The sequence below is a fragment of the Neomonachus schauinslandi genome, chromosome 7, assembly GCF_002201575.2.
Source record: "Neomonachus schauinslandi chromosome 7, ASM220157v2, whole genome shotgun sequence".
Taxonomy (NCBI): domain Eukaryota; kingdom Metazoa; phylum Chordata; class Mammalia; order Carnivora; family Phocidae; genus Neomonachus; species Neomonachus schauinslandi.
The window spans coordinates 4,096,532-4,122,833 of record NC_058409.1 but is presented as its reverse complement, the minus strand read 5'-3'; the positions used below and the strand labels follow the sequence as shown (position 1 = coordinate 4,122,833).

The following is a 26,302-nucleotide window of genomic DNA, read 5'->3' as shown; positions in this document are numbered from 1 at the left end:
TGAAGTAATGACCCTGATTTTTCTCGGATTCTTTTTCCGTTTCTTCCTTTGGTTCATCCTTCTCATCCCGTTTTCTCCAAACACGTCTTGTTTACACTTCCCACCTTTTGGGACCACTGGCATGAATTCATTTCACTTTTCTTCTTTTTTCCACCAACTTATGCCTCATTGAAAATCAGCACATTCAACTATTCACATTTACATAACAAGGTCTCTATCAGATTTATAAAAAGAATATGACCTCACTCCATCTAACCCCCCTTTGATATGATAGGCAATTCTGAAAAGAGGAAAAGCTTTTAGCCTATAAATATATGAAGCGATCCCTAATTTCTATTAATCAGGGAAATGAAAACCAAAACCACATTAAGATAATTTTACAGACACTTCATTGATCAAAATTAAGATATTTGACATTACCAAACACAGAAGTGGATCCATTGTTGGGGGTCAAGGGAATGTGATTTAGAACGACTACTTGGAAAACAATTTGAGATGACTTTGGATGGTTGAATACTTGCATACTTTAACACTTATGAATAGAGCCTAGAAAATTCTTGCACATGAGCCTCAGGAGATGTGTGCAAGGATGTCCATATCAACACTGTTCACGGTAGCAAAAAATTGAAAACACTGCGATGCCCACTTGTGGGAGCAGATAACATACATTATGGTATAGCTGCACCATGAAATGGTAGTGCCAATGAAAGGAAGTGCCCCACAATTAATGGTGGCAACCTTGCTGAGTCTTTGTAACAATGGTGAGTGAAAAAAAACAAGTCCTAGAAAAATATGTACAGTATAATACCATTTGTAGAAGGACTATATACAAGCAAAGCTAAACAATGTTGATTAGGCATACATCTCTGTGTACCTCCCTCCCTACTTATCTGTGATGCAAAGGAATTAAAAACACAAATGTAGAATAGCACTTACCACCAGTGGGGTGGTATGGGGACAGAATGGTGCAGAAAATAGGAACAGGGTGCAATAGAGAGATATAAATTATTAGAAATATGTAGTTCTTGTGTCAGAGTGTTCGTTATATTATAAATAAACTAATTCATGCATAAATAAAACATGATGTGGGATTCTATTGTTAAAGATGAAGAGGAGAATGGATATAGGAGGTGAACCCGGAGGTGACTCTTGGATTTCTTGCAGGAGTAACAGAACAGAAGGAGGTGCCATTTAGAGTTACAGAAATAAATTGAGAAATGAACTGTGAGTGTGAGGATAATGAATTCACCTTTGAACACTTTTATTTTGAGCTGTCCATGTGACATCCAGTGAGTAATCTAATCTGTGGGTCAAGATCTTAGAGGAGAGGTCTAGGATGGAAAAATAAATTTATAGGTCAAAACCATGAGAGGTGGGGGTTCTGGTTGCAATGTTTAGAACTCAGACATGGATGAAGCCAGGCAAGCTTTTTCATACAATGATTGGCCATTTGGATATCCTCTTTTGGAAATTGTTCTCAAGTATATGCCCATTTTAAGAAATGGGTTGTTTGTCTTTTGATTTGTAAATCTTTAAAAAACATACTCTGGGTATAACGTCTTTTTGTTTGTATCTACTGCACATATATTTTTCTCAGTCTGTGCCTTCCTTTTTATTCTCAGTGGTGTTTTTTGATAAGCAAATGTTCTTTTTTTTCTCTTCAAGTTTTTCTTTAAATTCTAGGAAGGTAACATATAGTGCATTATTGGTTTCAAGAGTAGAATTCAGTGATTCATCACTTACATACAACACCCAGTGCTCATCACAACAAGTTCCCCCCTTGCCCATCTAGCCGATCCCTCACTTATCTTGCTCCATCAACCCTCAGATTGTTCTCTATTGTTGAATCACTTACCGTTTGTTTTCCTCTCTTTTTTCTTTTTCCCATTTCCCATATGTTCATCTGTTTTCTTTCTTAAATTCCATATATTAGTGAAGTCATATGGTATTTGTCTTTCTCTGACTGACTTATTTAGCTTAGCATAATACTCTCTAGCTCCATCCATGTCATTGAAAATGGAAAGATTTCATTCTTTCTGATGGCTGAGTAATATTCCATTGTATATATCTACCACATTTTCTTTATCCATTCATCCACTGAGGGACATCTGGACTCTTTCCATAATTTGGCTATTATTAATAATGTTGCTGTAAACATTGGGGTGCATGTACTCCTTCAAATCTGTATTTTTGTATCCTTTGGGTAAATACCTAGTAGTGCAATTTCTGGGTCATAGTGTAGCTCTATTTTTAACTTTGTGAGGAACCTCGATACTGTTTTCCAGAGTGGCTACACCAGCTTGCATTCCCACCAACACTGCAAGAGGGTTCCCCTTTCTCAGCATCCTCGCCAACACCTGTTGTTTCCTGTGTTGTTAATTTTAGTCATTCTGACTGGTGTGAGATGCTATCTCATCGTGGCTTTGATTTGTATTCCCCTCATGATGAGTGATGTTGAGCACCTTTTCATGTGTCTGTCAGCCACCTGGATGTCTTCTTTGGAAAAATGTCTATTCATGACTTCTGCCCATTTCTTAACTGGATTCTTTGTTTTTTGGGTATTGAGTTTGTTTTTTTTTTTTCAAAAAAGGAAACATCGAATTTAATTTAAAGGAAAAAAAATCAGAAGTTGTCTGAGAAAACAACAGAGCAAATCAATTCCTGAAAAAAGAGTTCTGCATCTTGGTGATCACATTTATTGAAACAGTTGGAAAAAAATTAAAAGCCCTTTAGATTAAGAATTTTTGAGTTATCTGCGAATTAACTCATTTCAGTAGTTAGAAGAATCCTTGATCATTTCTTATATCAAAATTTACACAGGTTTCTATTTTGAATGTCTTCTACATTTAAAGAGGCAGTCATACAAAGTCTTCTATACTCTATACACAATAAATTCTTAACCTTAATGGTGGGACAACTAATACAATGCCATGTCCTCAGACAACAAGCATCAGAATAGTCCATTTTGTTGATTTCTATATCTCTTAGTATGTTTCCTCATCAATTTCTATAGTGGTCACCGTTTCCTCCACATGATATTTAAATGCTGATCATAACACATAATCTGCTTTGAAGCTCTCAGTCATTTCTCATTTTCACATAAATTTGCTCATCCAGGCTGAGCCCGATGAGATCCAGGGACTCTTCTGCAGTGTTGGTAGATTGTTGCCAGTCCATGTCATCCACCATGTTTTAAACCCTGTGTCCTTTCCCCTGGTGTTGAATTTGATAAGTTCTTCACAGATTTTGGTGCTAACCCTTTATTAGATATGTCATTTGCAAATATCTTCTCCCATTCCGTTATCTGCCTGTTAGTTTTGTTGATAGTTTCCTTCACTGTGCAGAAGCTTTTTATCTTGATGAAGGCCCAATAGTGCATTTTTGCTTTTCTTTCCCTTGCTTTTGGAGATGTGTCTAGTAAGAAGTTGTACCGGTGAAGGTCAAAGAGGTTGCTTCCTGTGTTCTCCTTTAGGATTTTGATTGTTTCCTGTCTCACATTTAGGTCTTTCATCCATTTTGATTTTATTTTTGTGTATGGTGTAGGAAAGTGGTCCAGTTTCATTCTTCTGCAGGTGGCTGTCCAGTTTTCCCAACAGCATTTGTTAAAGAGACTGTCTTTTTTCCATTGGATATTCTTTCCTGCTTTGTCGAAGATTAGTTGACCATAGAGCTGAGGCTCCATTTCTGGGTTCTCTATTCTGTTCCATTGATCTATGTGTCTGTTTTTGTGTCAGTACCATGCTGTCTTGATCATTACAGCTTTGTAGTATAGCTTGAAGTCCAGAATCGTGATGCCTCCAGCTTTGCTTTTCTTTTTCAAGATTGCGTTGGCTTTTCAGTGTTGTTTATGGTTCTATACCAATTTTAGGATTGTTTGTTCTAGCTCTGTGAAAAATGCTGGTGGTATTTTGATAGGGATTGCCTTAAATGTGTAGATTGCTTTGGGTATTATAGACATTTTAACAATGTTTGTTCTTCCAATCCATGAGCATGGAATTTTTTCCCATTTCTTTGTGTCCTCTTCAATTTCCTTCATAAATGTTTTATTGTTTTCAGAGTATAGATCTTTTACTTTTTTGGTTAGGTTTATTCCTAGGTATCTTATGGTTTTTGTTGGAATTGTAAATGGGATCGATCCATGATTTCTCTTTCTGTACTATTCCTTATATTCCACATATGAGTGAAACCATATAATAATTGCCTTTCTCTGATTACCTTATTTCATTTAGCAAAATACCCTCCAGTTCCATCCATGTCGATACAAATGGCAGGTATTCATCCTTTCTGATGGCTGAGTAATATTCCGTTGTATATATGAACCACAGCTTCTTTATCCATTCGTCTGTTGAAGGGCATCTCAGCTCCATCCACAGTTTGGCTATTGTGGACATTGCTGCTATGAACATTGGGGTGCATGTGTCCCTTCTTTTCACTACATCTGTTATCTTTGGGGTAAATACCTAGTAGTGCAATTGCTGGGTTGTAAGGTAGCTCTGTTTTTAACATCTTGAGGAACCTCCATATTGTTTTGTAATATAGCTTGAAGTCAGGCACTGTGATGCCCCCAGCTTTAGTTTTCTTTTTCAACATTCCCCTGGTGATTTGGGGTCTTTTCTGGTTCCACACAGATTTTAGGATTGTTTGTTCCAGCTCTGTGAAAAATATCAATGGTATATTGATATGATTACCTTGAATGTGTAGATTGCTCTGGGCAGCATAGACATTTTCACAATGTTTATTCTTCCAATCCATGAGCATGGAATATTTTTCAATCTCTTTGTGTCTTCCTCAATTTCTTTCATAAGTGTTCTGTAGTTTCTAGAGTACAGATCCCTTACCTCTTTAGTTAGGTTTCTTCCTAGGTATCTTATGGTTTTTGGTGCTGTTGTAAATGGGATTGATTCCTTAATTTCTCTTAGTTCTGTCACATTGTTAGTGTATAGAAATGCAACTGATTTCTGTGCATCGATTTGGTATACTGCCATGTGGCTGAATTGCTGTATGAGTTCTAGTAATTTGGGGGTGGAATCTTTTGGGGTTTCCACATAAAGTATCATGTCATCTGCAAAGAGAGAGAGTTTGACTTCTTCTTTGCCAATTTGAATGCCTTTTATTTCTTATTGTTGTCTGATTGCTGAGGCTAGGACTTCTAGAACTATGTTGAACAAAAGTGGTGAGAGTGGGCATCCCTGTCGTGTTCCTGATCTTAAGGGACAAGCTCTCAGTTTTTCCCCATTGAGAATGCTACTTGCTGTGGGCTTTTCATAGATGGCTTTTATGATATCAAGGTATGTTCCATCTATCCCTGTACTTTGAAGAGTTTTAACCAGGAAAGGATGCTGTATTTTGTCAAATGCTTTTTCTGCATCAATTAAGAGGATCATATGGTTCTTGTCTTTTCTTTTATTAATGTGCTCTATTACATTGATTGATTTGCAAATGTTGAACCACATTTGCATCCCAGGAGTAAATCCCACCGGGTCATGGTGAATAATCCTTTTAATGTGCTGTTGGATCCTATTGGCTAGGATCTTGATGGGTATTTTGGAACCCATGTTCATCAGGGATGTTGGTCTGTAATTCTCCTTTTTGATGGGGTCTTTGTCTGGTTTGGGGATCAAAGTAATGCTGGCCTCATAGAATGAGTTTGGAAGTTTTCCTTCCATTTCGATTTTTTGAAAGAGCTTCAGAAGAATAGGTATTATTTCTTCTTTAAATGTGTGGTAGAGGGGCGCCTGGGTGGCTCAATTGGTTAAGCGACTGCCTTCAGCTCAGGTCATGATCCTGGAGTCCCTGGATCGAGTCCCGCATCGGGCTCCCTGCTCGGCAGGGAGCCTGCTTCTCCCTCTGACCCTCCCCCCTCTCATGTGCTCTCTCTCTCTCATTCTCCCTGTCTCAAATAAATAAATAAAATCTTTTTAAAAAATAAAAAATAAATGTGTGGTAGAATTCCCCTGGGAAGCCATCTGGTTTTTTGGGAGGTTTTTGATGACTGCTTCAATTCTTTACTGGTTATTGGTCTGTCGGATTTCTATTTCTTCCTGTTTCAGTCTTGGTAGTTTATAAGTTCCCAGAAATGCATCCCTGTCTTCCAGATTGCTTAATTTGTTGCCATATAGCTGCTGGTAATAATTTCTAAGAATTGTGTCTATCTTCTTGGTGTTAGTCGTGATTTCTCCCCTTTCATTCATGACTGTATTAATTTGGGTCCTTTCTCTTTTCTTTTGGATAAGTCTGGCCAGAGGTTTATTGATCTTATTAATTCTTTTTAAAAACCAGCTCAAAATGAGTCTCTTGTAGACAGCATATGGATGAGTCCTGCTTTTTTTGTCCAATTTGATACCCTGTGTCTTTTGATGGGAGCATTCAGCCCATTTACATTTCGAGTAACTATTGAAAGACATGAATTTAGTGCCACTGTATTGCCAGTAAAGTCCCTGTTTCTGTGGATTGTCTCTTACTTTCTGGTCTATATTACTCTTGGGGTCTCTCTTCGCTTACAGAATTCCCCTTAATTTTTCTTGTAGGGTTGTGTTGGTGGTCACATATTCTTTCAGTTTCTGCCTGTCCTGGAAGCTCTTTGTCTCTTCATCCATTCTGAATGACAGCTTTGCTGGATAAAGTATTCTTGGCTGCATGTTCTTCCCATTTAGTACCCTGAATATGTCTTGCCAGGCCTTTCTGGCTTGCCAGGTTTCTGTGGACAGATCTGATGTTATTCTGTTGTTTATCCCTCCATACATAAGGAACCTCCTCTCCCTAGCTACTCTCAGGATAGTTTTTTTGTCTCTAAGATTTGCAGGCTTCACTATTATATGCTGGGGTGTTGGTCTATTTTTATTGATTTTGGGAGGGGTCCTCTCTGCCTCTTGGACAGAAATGCTTGTTTCCTTTACCAGATTAGGGAAGTTCTCAGCTATGATTTTCTCAAATACACCTTCTAGTCCTCTCTCTCTCTCCAGCCCCTCAGGGATCCCAATAATTCTGACATTGGAATGTTTCATGGAATCATTAATCTCTCTAAGCCTTTTTTATGGGCTATTAGTTGACTATCTCTGTTTTTCTCCAGTTCCTTCTTTTCCATCAGCCTATCCTATAGATCACTTATTCTCTCTTCTGCCTCATTTAGCCTGGCTGTTAGAGTATCCAGTTTCGACTGCATCTCATTCATAGCATTTTTAAGAGTGGCCTGACTAGATCTCATTTCTGCCCTTAGAGATTCCTTATTGTCACTTATGCTTTTTTCATGCCTAGCTATTAACTTTATGATTGCTATCTTGAATTCTCTCTCTGACATCTTACTTATATCCATATCAATTAGCTCTGTGGTAGAGAACGCTGCCTCTGGTTCTTTTTATTTGTGAGTTCCTCCTTCTAGTCATTCTGCCCAGAGAATGATGGGTGGGCAAATGAACAGAGTCCAAAATATCAATAGAACCCAAGCAAGATGCACCCTAGAAAAACCCGGAATGGTCGGAAGCTACCACAGAAAAACAAAGCCAAAAGGAAACACAAGAATAAAATTGAAAAAAAGGGGCAGGGGAAGAGAGACTATAATCTCGCAATGTGGACAAATCACAGTGATCCACTTGTTCCTGGGTGAATTATGGTCTGTGTTTTAGAAGACACTACATCCCAAAATTGGAGGAAAGCAAAACTTTATATACACACACACACACACACACACATATAACTGAATAGAGTGAAGAAAGAAGTAAAATGAAGCATATATCTATAAAACGTAGATGTGAAAAAATACAAGTTAAAAAGCGACTATGAAATATAAGTTGGTATAATAAACATCTAGTTGAAATGGGAAAAAGGTAAAAAGATAAAAAAGAGAAAAATCATAAGAAAAAGAAAAAAAGAAAAGGAGAATTTTATCTGAAAAATAAATGAGACATGAGGCAACACCTGGAGCTCAATGTACTATTTTCCCCTGGCGTTGGAATTTTACAATCTTGTGGGACCCATAGGCTTGTCATCCACCTGTTCTTCCAGTCTGTCTTCTGGGGGAGGGGCCTGTTGTACTGTCTCTCAAGTACCCCTGCCTGGGCGGAGTTGTCCTAAGGGGGTGGGCTCAGTGCAAACTGTCCTGTGTGTGGCTTTTGTTCCCTGGAGGCTTTCCATGCCTCTTCAGAGGGTCAGAACAAAAATGGCCATGCCTAAACCTCTGGCCCAGAGCAGAAAGATCACAGTTTGCCCTCTTTAATAATCACCCACCCCGGGACAAACAGTCTCCACTTCTGTATGTGCCAAAAGTGCAGCCTCTCTTGGTGTGCACCCACAGGAACTCTCTCAGAGGTCGTCCCAGGGGCCCAGGAGTGTCACTGCCCTTTGTGATTCTAAAACTGTAAATGGCTGAGGGCTCGCATGCACACCCAAAGCTCCTGGATCATGTTTGGGTGTTGCCCAAATGTCCTTTCCAGGACACCACCGCCCTGCGAGTTTTTGCCCAGTCATGGGCACAGCTGTTTCGCCCCTCCTGAGGGATGGTAAATGGCCCCCAGGTTCCAGTCCTTTTCAGGCTGCTCAGGAAAAGATCGATTACCAACTGGCCCCGCTCGAAGTTTATGGCGCCCCGAGCTGAGAGTCCCCTCAGGGGCTCACTGAACATAACCTGCTTCCCTGCTCCACTGCTTGAGCCCTCTACTGGTTCAGGCACCCCTGTTCATTCTGACTCCTCGTACCCTGAGACCACAGTGCCCCACCTAGAATTCTGCCTTTTCATTTCCAGAAGCCCCTTTCAGACGGAGAGCACTAGAGCAGATTACTAAGGGTTCCAAATTTGCCCTCCGGTGTTATATCACTTTCCAGGAGCCAGCGTATGGAGGCTCCCTCCCCCTTCTGTTTATGTTCCAATATCTCCCCTCAGATTCAGGACTCCGCATGTCCTACTTTGCAAAAGACAGTTGCTTTTCTGACTGTGGAGATCCAGATATATATTTTTACATCTCAGGCTGATTTTGTGGGTGTTCAAAATGGTTTGATAGATATCCAGCTAAATTCAGGAGACCAATTGAAACAGGATCCCCTACTCCTCCACCATCTTGCCTCCCTCTGCCAATGAGTTCTTGAACCACTGGAGATAACATTGGGCAATCTGACATGGTGTACTATTCATTTGAAGGTAGGGTTATTGGTAGTTTTTGGTTTGTTGACAGGTACTGAGACTATACAACTCACCAGAAAGATTACCTAGGAAAATGATCATTCACATAGAAAAGTTTGGCATCCAGGTGTCCCTCATCTATTGTTATCCAGGTATCAGGTAATTTCAGTTTTTCCTGTGGTTGTCTCCTTCCTACAAATCCCAAAGCTAGGGCTGTCCTGCTTCTACAGGCAACATGACACTAATGGGCACCAGGAGATGAGCTGAGGACATCCCTATAACTACTTACAGTCTCATTTCACACAAACAAACTCACTCTGAAGTCTCACTTGGTTAAGTGACCATTTCTCAGTTTTATTAACAGTGAGTGTTCAAGAGTTAGATGGGAGTTTTTGTCAAAGTATTAGAATTCACTTCTCACACTTTCAGTCTTCTATCTTATTGAATTATAACTACCATTAGTTGACATTACCATATTAAGGTAAATTTATTTAATGTTATTAGGACATAAATTTGTAGATTTATGGAATATTTGTGATGTTCTATTTGAATTTGAATGCTTTTTACTTTTTCTCGATTTCTCTGCCTATGCTTTTCCCCAAAATTGCTGAGAATATAGTGCCTTAAAAGAATGATATCTTTGTCAATGAGCATTGTGTTTTAAGTTAGTCAGAGAAAGACAAATTCCATATGATCTCACTTGTGTGGAATTTAAGAAAGAAAACAGATGAACATACAGGAAGGGGGAAGAAAGGAGAGAGGGAAACAAACCATAGACTCTTAAGAATAGAAAACAGACTGAAGGTTGATGGAGGGAGATGGGTGGGGGATGGGCTAGATGGGTGATGGGTATTAAAGAAGGCAGGTAATAAGCACTGGGTATTGTATGTAAGTGATGAATCACTGAATTCTACTCCAGAAACCAGTATTGCACTGTATGTTAACTACTTAAAATTTAAATTAAAAATAAAAAAAAAAACCATAGAACAAAGAGTAAAGAAATAAACTGCTCTCTGCACTAATTTCAGTTGCCACAGAATAATAGATGCTTTTCAGTTATTCAGTGGTATCTAATACTTAACATACTTATTCTTTAGGCATTTGTACCTTTTACAAAAATATTTTTGTGCAACTGATCTATGTAAAAAGTTTTTTTTTTTCCTTCTTGAAATTGCCAGCTCTATTTCTCATGGTATCACTATTGCCACTGAACCAACAAACTTACCTGGACCTTGTCACTTGAAATTCTCATAATGACTTTATGCTGTCAATGACTAATCATAGGTTTTACAACGTTTTTATAGAATATGGTAAAATTAATGAAGAATATAATGTTATCGAGTAACATAATAAAACAGAAAAGATGTGACTTTGCCATATAGATTATGCTTTTTATATATTTACAATAATATAAATATTATATATTATATATGTGTGTGTGACAGTCTGCGAACAACTGTGTAACTATTATATAACTTATTAAAAATACAACTCTAAATGCAAGATTTTTTCTAAAGATGAGGAAATAATTTTATCAAACTATATTTTCTCCAGTAAAACATAGTCTAATGAGAAATATTACTTGAGTTCTTGTGAATGACTTCTTCCTTTCATTACACCTCATTATTTTGGACATTTAATGTCAGTCCAAAGAATTTATGATGAGTGTTTCATCCCAGGTTTGTTTATTGGTGATATTTACCCACCTTTATCTATGATTATGTATATAATTTGGGCTTAAAATATTGAGAATAGCTTCAAGTGAAGGTATAGTAATGAGAAGGAACTTCAACTGCATTATTTGTCTTCTGGGACTGCTCATGGGCTTCACCCTTGACCCCAGGAAAAACTAGCTTTCTCTTCTCAGAGTGAGTGCTGAGATGTGCATTTAGATTTTTAACTTTTCAAGATTTGAGCTGGTACCAAATTCCCCTTTACATTCTCATCAGCCTATCAATTTTATAGATTTTTAAAATATTTCATTTCTACAGATATACCCTATGTTTTCCAAATCCTATGATTTTTTCCATGGTAGGGTTGCCAGATTTACTGAATATAAACACAAGGTGCAGATCAGTTTGAAATTCAGAAAGACAACAATGACTTTTTTGTACCACTATGCAATATTTACTTACTTGCATATAATATGTTTAAGCAATAGTTAGAACATAAAAATACTAAAATGATTTTTTATTATTTGCCTTATAATTAAATTTAACTGAGTGTTTTACATTTTATTGTTCAACTTGAATCCTATGAGAAACATGGTGCTTTTCTGTCCAGGCTCAGCACCCTCAAGACTGTCATTGGAAAATTTTTTTTATATATCCAGCAGGAATACACTTTTTCAGTATGTGATAGCTATTTACAGAAAGCAGGCATGAATTAGAGGTGGCCAGCCATACAGCTCATGAACTGATAAAATAAAATATTAAAATTTTTATCTATGTCATTTTATTTAATACATTTTATCATCTCTTTTTGGGATATGGCTTGTGATACATGCTTTATATTTTTAAAATGATTCTATCCAGCAAGGCTATCATTCAGAATAGGAGAGAAAAAGAGTTTCTCAGGCAAACAAAAACTAAAGGAGTTCATGACCACTCAACCAGTCCTGCAAGAAATATTAAGGGGACACTCTGAGTGATCAAAAGAGACCAAGAGTGACAAAGACAAGAAAGGATCAGAGAAAATCTACAAAAACACTGACAAAATAGGTAATAAAATGGCAATAAATACATATCTATCAAAAATTACTTTGAATATAAATGGACTTAAGGCTCCAATAAAAGATATACAGTGTCAGAGTGAATAAAAAAACAAGACCCACATATATTCTGCCTACAAGAGATTCATTTTAGCCTTAAGTTCACCTGCATATTGAAAGTGAGGAGATGGAAAAATTATCAAACAAAGGAATGACACAAGAAAGCCAGAGTAGTGACACATATCTGACAAATAACTTTATTATTTTTTGGTTTTTTATTATTTTTACTTAAATTCAATTAATTAACTTATAGTGTACTGTTAGTTTCAGAGGTAGAGTTTAGTGATTCATCAGTTGCATATAACATCCAGTGCTTATTACATCAAGTGCCCTCCTGAATGCCCATCACCCAGTTACCCCATCCCCCAACCTACCTCCCTTCCTGAAACCCTCAGTGACAAACTAGATTTTAAACCAAATACTCTAACAAGATGAAGAAGAGCACTATAAAATAATAAAAGGGACAAACCAGGAAGAAGATACAATTGTAAATATGTACACAAAAGGGGAACAACCAAATATATAAAACAATTAATAACAAACATAAAGGAACTAATTGATTATAAAACAATAATAGTAGAAGAATTTAACACCCCAATTACATCAATGAACACATCATCTAAGCAGAAAATATATAAAGAAACAATAGCTTTGAATGACACATTGGACCTGATGGACATAACAAATTCAGAACATTCATCTGAAAACAGCAGAATGCACATTCTTTTCAAGTACACAGGGAACAGTTTCCAGAATAGATCACATATTAAGTCACAAAATAGGCCTCAACAGAGAAAAAATGTTTGCATTCATACCATGCATATATTCTTTTTAAATTAAATTTTACTGTACTTTATTTAAATTCAATTAGGCAATATATAGTATATTAGTTTTTGGTACAGAGTTCAATGATTCATTACTTGCGTCTAACACTCAGTGCTCATCACATCACGTGCCCTTAATGCCCATCACCCAGTTACCCTATCTCCCCACCAACCTCCCTTTCCACAACCCTCAGTTTTTTTTCCCCGAGTCAAGAGTCTCTCATGGTTTGTCTCCCCCTTTGATTTCTTCTCATTCAGTTTTCCCTCCCGTCCCCAATGATCCTCAGCACTATTCCTTATAATCCACATATGAGTGAAACTGTATGATAAATGTCTTTCTCTGATTGACTTGTTTCACTTAGCAAAATATTTTTCCATCCATGTTGATGTAAATAATAGGTATTCATCCTTTCAGATGGCTGAGTAATATTCCATTGCATGTATGAACCACATCTTCTTTATCCCCATTCATCTGTTGAAGGGCATCTTGGCTCCTTCCACAGTTTGGCTATTGTCGACATTGCTGCTATAAACATTGGGGTGTAGGTGACCCTTTGGATCACTACATCTGTGTCTTTGGGGTAAATACCCAGCCGTGCAATTTGCTGGGTTGTAGGGTAGCTCTATTTTTAACTTCTTGAGGAACCTCCATAACCATATGGCCTCAACCAATACCAAAAGACTGAGAATATTCCTTACATATTTTCAGACCACAGTGCATTGAAACTGAAACTCTTGGAGCTCAAGAATAAATCCCACCTGGTTTAATGTACTGCTGGATCCTATTGGCTAGGATCTTAGTGAGAATTTTGGCATCCATGTTCATCAGGGATATTGGTCTATAATTCTCCTTTTTGATGGGGTCTTTGTCTGCTTTTGGGATCAGGGTAACTGGCCTCATAGAATGAGTTTGGGAGTTTTCCTTCTCTTTCTATTTTTTGGAACAGCTTCAGTAGAGTAAGTATGATGTCTTCTTTAAGTGTGTGTTAGAATTCCCCCCGGGAAACCATCTGGCCCTGAACTCTTGTTTTTTGGGAGGTTTTTGATTACTGCTTCAATTTCCTTGCTGGTTATTGGTCTGTTCAGATTTTCTACCTCTTCCTGTTTCAGTCTTGGTAGTTTATAAGTTTCCAGGAATGTATCCATTTCTTCCAGATTCCCTGGTTTGTTGGTATATAGTTGCTGATAATAATTTCTAACAATTGTTTCTATTTCTTTGGTATTGGTCATGATTTCTCCCCTTTCATTCATGATTTTATTAATTTGGGTCCTTTCTCTTTTCTTTTGGATAAGTCTGGCCAGAGGTTTATTGATCTTAATAATTCTTTCAATGAACCAGCTTCTGATTTTGTTGATCTGTTCTACTGTTCTTCTGGTTTCTATTTCCTTGATTTCTGCTCTAATCTTTATGAATTTTCTTCTCCCGCTTGGTTTAGGCTTTATTTGCTGTTCTTTCTCCAGCTCCTTTAGGTGTAAAGTTAGCTTGTGCATTTGGGATTTTTCTGATCTTTTGAGAGAGGCTTGTATTACTTTGTACTCCCCTCTAAGGACCGCCTTTCCAGTATCCCATAGGTTCTGAACAAATGTGTTTTCATTTTCATTGGTTTGCATGAACTGTTTAAGTTCCTCTTTAATTTCCTGGTTGACCCATTCATCCTTTAGCAGGATGCTCTTTAACCTCCAAGTGTTTGTGTTCCTTCCAAATTTCTTCTTGTGATTGAATTCCAGTTTCAATGCAATGTGGTCTGAAAATATGTAGGGAATATTCTCAGTCTTTTGGTATTGGTTGAGACCTGATTTGTGACCAAGTATGTGATCTATTCTGGAGAAAGTTCCATGTACACTGGAGAAGAGTGAATGTCCTGTTGTTTTAGGATGGAATGTTCTGTATATATCTCTGAAGTCCATCTGGTCCAATGTGTCATTCTAAGCTCTTGTTTCTTTGTTGATCTCTGCTTAGATGATCTGTGTATTGCTGTGAGTGGAGTGTTCCTAAGTCTCCTACAATTAATGTATTATTTTCAATATGTTTCTTTACTTTGGTTATTAATTGGTTTACATAATTGGCTGCTCCCATGTTGGGGGCATAGATATTTACAGTTGTTAGATCTTATTGGATAGACCCTTTAAGTATGATATAGTGTTCCTTTACATCTCTTACTACAGCCTTTGGTTTAAAATCTAATTTTTCTGATATGAGGATTGCTACCCCAGTTTTCTTTTGAGGTCCATTTCATCATAAATGGTTCTCCATCCCTTCACTTTCAATCTGGAGGTGCCTTTAGGTTCAAAATGAGTCTCTTATAGATAGCATATGGATGGGTCCTGCTTTTTTATCCAGTCTGATACCCTGTGTCTTTTGATAGGAGCATTCAGCCCATTTACTTTCAGAGGAACTATTGAAAGATATAAATATAGTGCCATTGTATTGGCTGCATTGTGGTTTTGATTTGTATTTCCCTGATGACAAGTGATGTGGATCATTTTTTCATGTGTGTGTTGACCATTTGTATGTCTTCCCTTTGTTGAAATGTCTGTTCATGTCTTCTGACCATTTCTTGACTGGATTGTTTTGTTCTGGGGTGTTGAATTTGATAAGCTCTTTGTAGATCTTGGATACTAGTCCTTTATCTGGTATGTCACTTGCAATATTCTCTCCCATTCTGTAGATTGCCATTTAGTTTTGTTGACTGTTTCCTTTGCTTGCACTCATTACTTTTAATGGTTTTATAGTATCATGGCATCTGCAAATAGTGACAGTTTGACTACTTCCTTTCCAATATGGGTGCCTTTTATTTCTTTTAATTGTGTTATTGCTGTGGCTAGAACTTTCTGTACTATGTTGAATAAAAATGGTGAGAGTAGACCTCCCTAGTCTTATTCCTGACCTTACAGAGAAAGGTCTCTATTATTCCCCATTGAGGATCATGTTTGCTGTGGGTTTTTTGTATATGGCCTTTATTATTTTGAAGTATGTTCCCTCCAAGCCTGCGTTGTTGAGAGTTTCATCAAATAGATGTTGAATTTCATCAAATGCTTTTCTTGCATCTATTGAAATGACCATATGATTTTTATGCTTTGTTTTGTTAATATGCTCTATTACACTGATTGATTTGTGAATGTTGTGTCATCCTTGGATCTGTGGAATAAATCCCACTTGATCATGGTGAGGGATCTTTTTAATGGAAACAGCCCAAGTGTCCATCAATAGAAGAGTGAATAAAGAAGATGTAATATGGATCTTCATATCACGTCAAATACAAATCACTCGGTCTTAAAAAAAAGGATGAAATTTTTCCATTTGTGACAACATGGATGGACCAAGATGGTATTATGCTAGTGTAATAAGTCAGACAAAGACAAATACCATATAATTTCATTTATATGGGGAATCTATAAAGCAGCAAATAAATAACCATCAAAAAGTAGAAGCACACCTATAAATACACAGGAAAAAGTGATAGTTGCCAGTAGGGAGATGGTTGAGGGATGGGCAAAATGGGTGAAGGGGAGTGGGAGAAATTAACTCCTAGTTACAAAATTAATGTCATGAGAATAAAATTTACAGCATAAGGAATATAGTCAATTGTATTTTAATAGTGTTGTATGGTGACAGATGGTATCTACACTTGCGGTGAGCATAGCATAATAACATATAGTTGTTGAATCACTATATTATACACCTGAAAATAATGTAACATTGTCTGTTAACTAAATTCAAAAATACTTTAAAAATAATAAAAAATAATAAAATACCTGTTTACTCATGATTAAATATTATAATAGCTCTGTGTTTTTTAGATGTGTTTTGGTAGATCCAAAAGGTTCCCTTATAAATTTAGTTATCTGAGGGTTTTTAAATTATCAGGTCTTAGGGTGTTGTTTGTAAATTATGAATCACCAAATTATACACCTGAAACTAAAATTACACTTTATGTTAACTTACTGGAATTTAAAAAAAAAAAACTTGGGGAAATATGAAATAAAAATAAAATCATTGGGTCTTTGTTTTGTCAAATGCTTTTTATATTTATTGAAATAATTATTTCTAGTCCTATAACTTCCTAATATGATGCATTACATTGATTTTTGGATGTTAAGGCAAGTTTGCATTTGAAAGATAATTCTACTTATTCATAATGTGTAATTCTTTTCATACACTGAGAAGTTTGCACTTTTTTTTAAATGTATGTATCTATATTCATGAGATACATGGTCTATAGATTCCTTGTGATGGTGTTGCTGATTCTGTTATCTGGATAATAACATCCCTCATAAAATAAATTGGTAAATGAGTTGGTAAATTTCCTAGTTCTTCCCCAATTTTGGAAGTGTTTCTGAAGGACTGGTAATTATTCTTTATTATATGCTTGATAACTTTGTCAGTGAACCCATAAGGGTCTGGGCTTTTCTTTGTAGGAAAATACTTCTTTAATCTCTACTTGCTATAGGACTATTCATGTATTCTATCCCTTCTTGAGTTTACTTGGATTATTTGTACCTATCTAGGAATTTAATTCTAATAGTATTCTATGTTTCTAAATTTCCATGCAAATTGAGGTGGAAAAATAAGGAATAAATAATGTAGGAGAATGAGAATTTGGGGGCAATTTATGAGTACCATTGTCACAAGTTATTCTATTGTAGGATGAAGAATATACCTATCACTGCTATAATTACTCCTCACATTTATTGTTTGGAACAAAGAAAGTACAGAATCAAAACAAATAGGGAAATGTATGATTTGATTTTGGATTTTATAAAGACTGTGGACTAATTCCACCTACTCTTTTGCATCAATATTTAGGGCACAAAATTATTTGAATACAATTATATAAAAATGACATAGTAAAGGGACGCCTGGGTGGCTCAGTCGGTTAAGCGTCTGCCTTCGGCTCAGGTCATGATCCCAGGGTCCTGGGATCGAGTCCCACATCGGGCTCCCTGCTCCGCGGGGAGCCTGCTTCTCCCTCTGCCTCTGTCTCTCTCTGTCTCTCATGAATAAATAAATAAAATCTTTAAAAAAAAATGACATAGTAAATAAAGAATGGCATTGTGGGAGGAGGAGCAAGATGGCTGAGGAGTCGGAGACCTAAATTTCGTCTGGTCCCAAGAATTCAGCTAGATAGGGATCAAACAATTCTGAACACCTATGAACACAACAAGAGATCAAAGAAGAGAATAGCAGCAACTCTCTGAACAGAAAAGCGACCACGTTCTGGGGGGTAGGATGTGCAGAGAAGTGAATCTGAGGCGATATTCAGGAGGATAGACGGCGGGGGAGGAGGCCTCCATTGGCCACTTCGGGCAAGTGATAGAGCGGCAGAGCACAAAATCGGAATTTAGAAGTCGGCTCTGCTGAGGGATGTCACTCCAGTGGCTAAGCTGGGGGTGGAACCCTCGCGGGACAGTGTGGTCTCAGGACCCTCGGGGTCACAGAAAGACCAGGGGTGCCTGAGTGTGGCAGAGCTCCCAGGTATTGGAGCGGGGAAGCTGGCTGCAGAGACGGAGCTGAGGCATGGGCTCTCAGCTTGGGGTTGCCATAAACCGTGATCTGCAGCTCAGTCAGGCCACTGCTCTTCTAGCAGGGACCCAATAAGTGGCAGATCCGGGGAGACTCCCCTTCCTCCCCTAGGAGGAGCGGCGCGGGAGCACACCACAGGGATCTGCTGGGTTTGGAGACTCCACAAGGGGTCATGTGCCAGAGATAGAAACGCTTGGTCACAGGCCAGGTGAGCATGGAGTGCGGCTGGAGACCAGGGAGACAGGAGTGACTGACTGCTTTTCTCTGGGGACTCACTGAGGATTGGGGCCCCGAGTTCTCAGCTCCTCCGGGGTGGAGATTGGGAGGCCGCCATTTTCACTCTCAGCCTCCAAAGCTGTGCGGAAAGCTTGCAGGGAACAAAAGCTCCCAAGAGCAAACCCAAGCGGATTACTTAGCGCGGCCTCTGGAAACGGTGGGGCAATTCCGCCTCCGGCAAAGATATCTGAGAACCACAGCAACAGGCCCCGCCCCCAGAAGATCAGCAAGAACAGCCAGCCAAGACCAAGTTTACCGGTCAATGAGAACAGCAGAAGTCCAGCACTAGGGGAATACAGCACATAGAATTCATGGCTTTTTTCCCCATGATTCTTTAGTCTTTCAAAGTTAATTTTAATTTTCTTTTTTTTTCTTTTTCTATTTTTTTTTAATTTATCTTTTTCCCTTTTTCAACCAACATCGTATCAATCCTTTTTTTTTAATCTTTTTTATCTTTCATTTTTAGAGTCATATTCTATCCCTTCACTGTAGTTAACCTTATTTTTTTGTATATATATATATGAGTTGTTCTCTCTTTAAAATTTTGTGATACAGTTTCTTCTAACAGACCAAAATATAGCCTAATTCTCTAGTGTATGGCTTTGTTCTAGTCTCCTGCCTGATCACATTCTCTCCATTTTTAAAAAATTCCTCTTCTTTCTTTTTTCAACCAACTTCTTATCAATTCCTTTTATAAAATCTTTTATAATTTTCACCTTTACAGTCATATTCCATCCCTTCATCGTATTAACCCTTATTTTTGCACATACATAAGTTTTTCTTTCCTTGAAATTTTGGGAGGCACTTTCTTCTAACAGACCAAAATACACCCAAAATCTACTCTGTGGCATTGATCTGTTCACCACTCTGATCATATTTGATCATATTCTTTTCTTTTTTCTTTCTTTCCCTTTCTTTTCCCTTCAGTTTCAGGTCTCTTCTGATTTGTTTAGTGTATATTGTTCTGGGGTCATTGCTACCCTGTTGGCATTTTGTTCTCTCATTCATCTATTCTCCTCTGGACAAAATGACAAGATGGAAAAACTCACCTCAAAAAAAAAAAAAAGAAAAGAAAAAAAAAGAACAAGAGGCAGTACTGACTGCCAGGGACCTAATCAATATGGACATTAGTAAGATGTCAGAATAGAATTCAGAATGACGATTATAAAAATACTACCTGGGCTTGAAAAAAGCATGGAGATACTAGAGAAACCCTTTCCGGAGAAATAAAAGAACTAAAATATAACCAAGTTGAAATAAAAAAAGCTATTAACGAGGTGCAATGAAAAATGGAGGCTCTAACTGCTAGGATAAATGAGGCAGAAGAGAAAATTAGTGATATAGAAGACCAAATGATGGAGAATAAAGAAGCTGAGAAAAACAGAGATAAACAACTACTGGATCACGAGTGCAGAATTCGAGAGATAAGTGATACCATAAGATGAAACAATATTAGAATAATTGGGATCCCAGAAGAAGAAGAAAGAGACAGAGGGGCAGAAGGTATATTGGAGCAAATTATAGCAGAGAACTTCCCTAATTTGGAGAAGAAACAGGCATCAAAATCCAGGAGGCACAGAGAACCCCTGTCAAAATCAATAAAAATAGGTCAACAACCCAACATCTAATAGTAAAACTTATGAGTCTCAGAGACAAAGAGAAAATCCTGAAAGCAGCTCAGGAGAAGAGGTCTGTAACCTACAATGGTAGAAACATTATGTGGCAGCAGAACTATCCACAGAGACCTGGCAGGCCAGAAAGGACTGGCATGAAATATTCAGAGCACTAAACGAGAAAAATATGCAGCCAAGAATACTATATCCAGCTAGGCTGCCATTGAAAATAGAAGGAGAGATAAAAAGCTTCCAGGACAAACAAAAACTAAAGGAATTTGCAAACATGAAACCAGCCCTACAAGAAATATTGAAAGGGGTCCTCTAAGCAAAGAGAGAGCCTAAAAGCAATATAGACCAGAAAGGAACACAGACAATATACAGTAACAGTCACCTTACAGGCAATACAGTTACACTAAATTCATATCTTTCAATAGTTACCCTGAATGTAAATGGGCTAAATGCCCCAATCAAAAGACACAGGCTATCAGATTGGATAAAAAACAAGACCCACTGATATGCTGTCTGCAAGAGACTCATTTCAGACCCAAAGACACTCCCAGATTGAAAGAAGGGGTTGAAAACCATTTACCATTTTTATAATAAAATTATAAAATAAAGAGAGCTGGGGTGGCAATCCTTATATCAGACAAATTAGATTTTAAACCAAAGACCATAATAGGAGATGAGGAAGGACACTATATCCTACTTCAAGGGTCTATCCAACAAGAAGATCTAACAATTGTAAATATCTATGCCCCTAACACAGGAGGAGCCAATTATATAAGACAATTAATAACAAAAGCAAAGAAACACATCGACAACAATACAATAATAGTAGGGGACTTTAACAACCCCTCCCCACTGAAATGGACAGACCATCTAAGCAAAAGATCAACAAGGAAATAAAGACTTTAAATGACACACTGGACCAAATGGACTTCACAGATCTATTCAGAACAGTCCATCCCAAAGCAACAGAATACACATTCTTCTCTAGTGCCCATTGAACATTCTCCAGAATAGATCATATCCTGGGTCACAAATCGGGTCTCAACCACTACCAAAAGATTGGGATCATCTCTGCATATTTTTGGACCACAGTGCAAACTAGAACTCAATCACAAGAGGAAAGTCGGAAAGAACTCAAATATATGGAAGCTAAAGAGCATCCTACTAATGAATGAATGGGTCAACCAGGAAATTCAAGAATAATTTTAAAAATTCATGGAAACAAATGAAAATGAAAACACCTGTTCAAAATCTTTGGGATGCAGCAAAGGCAGTCCTAAGAGGAAAGTATATAGCAATACAAGCCTTTCTCAAGAAACAAGAAAGGTCTCAAATACACAACCTAACCCTACACCTAAAGGAGCTGGAGAAAGAACAGCAAATAAAGCCTAAACCCAGCAGGAGAAGAGAAATAATAAAGATCAGAGCAAAATTCAATGAAATAGAAACCAAAAGAACAGTAGAACAGATCAATGAAACTAGGAGCTGGTTCTTTGAAAGAATTAACAAGATCGATAAACCCCTGGCCAGACTTATCAAAAAGAAAAGAGAAATGACCCAAATAAATAAAATCATGAATGAAACAGGAGAGATCACAACCAACGTCAAAGAAGTACAAACAATTATAAGAACATATTATGAGCAACTCTATGCCAGCAAATTAGATAATCTGGAAGAAATGGATGCATTCCTAGAGATGTATCAACTACCAAAACTGAACCAGGAAGTAAGAGAAAACCTGAACAGACCTATAACCACTAAGGAAATTGAGGCAGTCATCACAAATCTCCCAACAAACAAAAGCCCAGGGCCAGATGGCTTCCCAGGGGAATTCTACCACACATTTCAAGAAGAATTAATACCTATTCTTCTGAAACTATTCAAAAAAAAAAAAAAGGGGGAAGGAAAACTTCTAAACTCATTGTATGGGGCCAGCATGACCTTGATCCCAAAATCAGACAAAGACCCCATCAAAAAGGAGAATTACAGACCAATATCTCTGATGAACATGGATGCAAAAATTCTCACCAAAATACTAGCCAATAGGATCCAACAGTACATTAAAAGGATTATTCACCATGACCAAGTGGGATTTATTCCGGGGCTGCAAGATTGGTTCAACATCTGCAAATCAATCAGTGTGATACAATACATTAATAAAAGAAAGAACAAGAACCATATGATCCTCTCAATAGACACAGAAAAAACATTTGACAAAGTACAGCATCCTTTCTTGATTAAAGCTCTTCAGAGTGTAGGGATAGAGGGTACATACCTCAATATCATAAAAGCCATCTATGAAAAACCCACAGCAAATATCAGTCTCAATGGGGAAAAACTGAGAGCTTTCCCCCTAAGGTCAGGAACACGGCAGGGATGTCCACTATCACCACTGCTATTCAACATAGTATTAGAAGTCCTAGCCACAGCAATCAGACAACAAAAAGAAATCAAAGGCATCCGAATCGACAAAGAAGAAGTCAAACTCTCACTCTTTGCAGATGATATGATACTTTATGTGGAAAACCCTAAAGACTCCACCCCAAAACTGCTAGAACTCATACAGGAATTCAGTCAAGTGGCAGGATATGAAATAAATGCACAGAAATCAGTGGCATTCCTATACACCAACAACAAGACAGAAGAAAGAGAAATTAAGGAGTCGGTCCCGTTTACAATTGCACCCAAACCATAAGATACCTAGGAATAAATCTAATCAAAGAGGCAAAGAATCTGCACTCAGAAAACTCTAAAATACTCATGAAAGAAAATGAGGAAGACACAAAGAAATGGAAAAACGTTCCATGCTCATGGATTGGAAGAACAAATATTGTGAAGATGTCAATGCTACCTAGAGCAATCTACACATTCAATGCAATCCCTATCAAAATACCATCCACTTTTTTCAAAGAAATGGAAGAAATAATCCTAAAATTTCTATGGATCCAGAAAAGACCCTGAATAGCCAGAGGAATGTTGAAAAAGAAAAGCAAAGCTGGCAGCATCACAATTCCGGACTTCAAGCTCTATTACAAAGCTGTCATCATCAAGACAGTATGGTACTGGCACAAAAACAGACACTTAGATCAATGGAACAGAATAGAGAGCCCAGACAAAGCAGGAAAGAATGTCCAGTGGAAAAAAGACAGTCTCTTCAACAAATGGTGCTGGGAAAATTGGACAGCCACATGCAGAAGAAGGAAACTGGACCATTTCCTTACACCACACACAAAAATAGACTCAAGTGGATGAAAGACCTAAATGTGAGACAGGAATCCATCAAAATCCTAGAGGAGAACACAGGCAGCATCCTCTTTGACCTCAGTCACAGCAACTTCTTCCTAGAAACATCGCCAAAGCTAAGGGAAGCAAGGGCAAAAATGAACTATTGGGACTTCATCAAGATAAAAAGCTTTTGCACAGCAAAGGAAACAGTCAACAAAACCGAAAGACAACCGACAGGATGGGAGAAGATATTTGCAAATGACATATTAGATAAAGGGCTAGTATTCAAAATCTATAAAGAACTTATCAAACTCAACACCTAAAGAACAAATGATGCAATCAAGAAATGGGCAGAAGACATGAACAGACATTTTTCCAAAGAAGACATCCAAATGGCCAGCAAACACATGAAAAAGTGCTCAACATCGTTCAGCATCAGAGAAATACAAATCAAAACCTCAATGAGATACCATCTCACACCAGTCAGAATGGCTAAAATTAACAAGTCAGGAAGCGACAGATGTTGGCGAGGATACGGAGAAAGAGGAACCCTCCTACACTGTTAGTGGGAATGCAAGCTCGTGCAGCCACTCTGGAAAACAGTATGGAGGTTCCTCAAAAAGTTGAAAATAGAGCTACCATACAACCCAGCAATTGCACTACTGGGTATTTACCCCAAAGATACAAATGTAGTGATCTGAAGGGGCACGTGCACCCCAATGTTTATAGCATCAATGTCCACTATAGCCAAACTATGGAAAGAACCAAATATCCATCAACAGATGAATGGATAAAGAAGTGGTATATATATACACAATGGAATATTATGCAACCATCAGAAAACCCGAAATCTTGCCATTTGCCAGGACGTGGATGGAACTAGAGGGTATGATGCTAAAAGAAATAAGTCAATCAGAGAAAGACATGTATCATATGATCTCACTGATATGAGGAATTCTTAATCTCAGGAAACAAACTGAGGGTTGCTGGCCTGGTGGGGGTGGGAGGGATGCGGTGGCTGGGTGATGGATCTTAGGGAGGGTATGTGTTATGGTCAGTGCTGTGAATTGTGTAAGACTGTTGAATCACAGACCTGTACCTCTGAAACAAATAATACATTATTTGTTAAAAAAAAAAAAAAAGAAGAAGAAGATAGCAGGAAGGGAAAAATGAAGGGGGGGGAAATCGGAGGAGGAGACAAACCATGAGAGACTGTGGACTCTGAAAAACATACTGAGGGTTCTAGAGGGGAGGGGGATGGAGGGGATAGGTTAGCCTGGTGATGGGTATTAAAGAGGGCATGTACTAAATGGAGCACTGGGTGTTATATGGAAACAATGAATCATGGAACACTACATCAAAAACTAATGATGTATGGTGATTAACATATAATAAAATTTTTTAAAAAGAGAGCAGCTCTCAATTTTCAAGAAGACAAACACACAATTCACTTTATGACATCCACAAAGTTGTATCAAAATGTTCATATGGTGATCTTTCTCATGTGACTTTAATACAAGGATACCTTTCCATGCCATTAAAAATGCTTATGTCTCCAATAGAAAATATACTTCTCCTCAGGTCTGATCAGGATATTTCTAATATCAGAACGCTTTGTAAAATGTCATTGAATAATTTCACAATTATTTTACCATGTTATTTCTTCTGTATGCAGGCATAGTTATTTTACCCAACTAATTCAATACAGGCCTTAGAAAAATTTTTCTTTCTTATTTATTATTGTATTTATCCTCCTGAACAGAAAGAGTGTTCACTTTTTTATGTGAAGACATTTTGACAGGTCATGTTCTTGGCTCAAACTCAGAATGTTATTGCTGAGTTTACTCTATAATCACCTGATATATGTGATTTTATAGAGGAGACATTGTATATTAGATTAAATGAACTGTGACTATTTTTCCATGTGTTTAATCTATTATGTGTCAAATTTCTCTCCAGTGCCAGAACCAAAGAGATAATAGTTGCCACCAACATATAGCAGTACCCACAGCACATCTGGGTCCTGCTATCATGTTGGACTCTAGAGAAATACTAAAATAATATTGGCTTAAAGACACAATGCTATTCAAATTTGAGAATCACAGTCCAGTACCTGTAAAGCAACATGTGGGTGTTGGCCACTAGTATATGTGTAATTATTTAAAGATTTTATATGTAAATCATTAAAAAAATAAGACATGGGGGCACCTGGGTGGCTCAGTGGTTGGGCGACTGCCTTCGGCTCAGGTAGTGATCCTGGAGTCCCAGGATCGAGTCCCGCATCAGGCTCCCTGCTCAGCAAGTAGTCTGCTTCTCCCTCTGACCCTCCCCCCTCTCATGTGCTCGCTCTCTCAAATAAATAAATAAAATCTTTTTTTTTTTTTTGTAGGAGTGGTTTATTTAGTCCATTCAAATTGCCTAAGTACCAGGAGTGGGCATGGAGCCAAACCCTAAGATTCCCAGAGCATGTCTTAGGGAAATCCACAGGTTGCCTTAGGGGAGTGCTTCTCAAAATATGGTTCCCCACACCAGTAACATCAGCATCAACTGGGAACTTGTTTGAAATGCAATTTCTTGGGCTTCACCTCAGATATACTGATGAGAAACTCAAGGGCTGTTTCATCAAAACCTCTAGGTGATTCTGATGCATGCTCTATCTGAGAACAACAGCCTGGCAGCATCTCTTATATGTTGGCCAACAGGACCTTAATTTGTTGTTTCCTGAAATATTGGTTGCTAGAATAATTTAAGACAACACATACTTATATAAAAACTAAAAAGAGCTCTATGACCAGATTCTAGAGAGTCCCTCCTCCTGGAATACCCATCCCTCAGACACCTTACACTCTCTCTCACTTCCTTCAGATCTGGGCTGAAATATTACCTCTCCAGTGAGGCCCTTCCTGTCCATTCAAATTAAAATCATGACCTCATCCTACCTCTGCC

At 37.8% G+C, this 26,302-nt stretch overlaps 1 pseudogene; it reads right to left on the bottom strand.

The window, feature by feature from the left end:
* Positions 1 to 2,879: 2,879 nt before the first annotated feature.
* LOC110581201 lies at positions 2,880 to 3,189 on the bottom strand (annotated as a pseudogene).
* Positions 3,190 to 26,302: the final 23,113 nt, after the last annotated feature.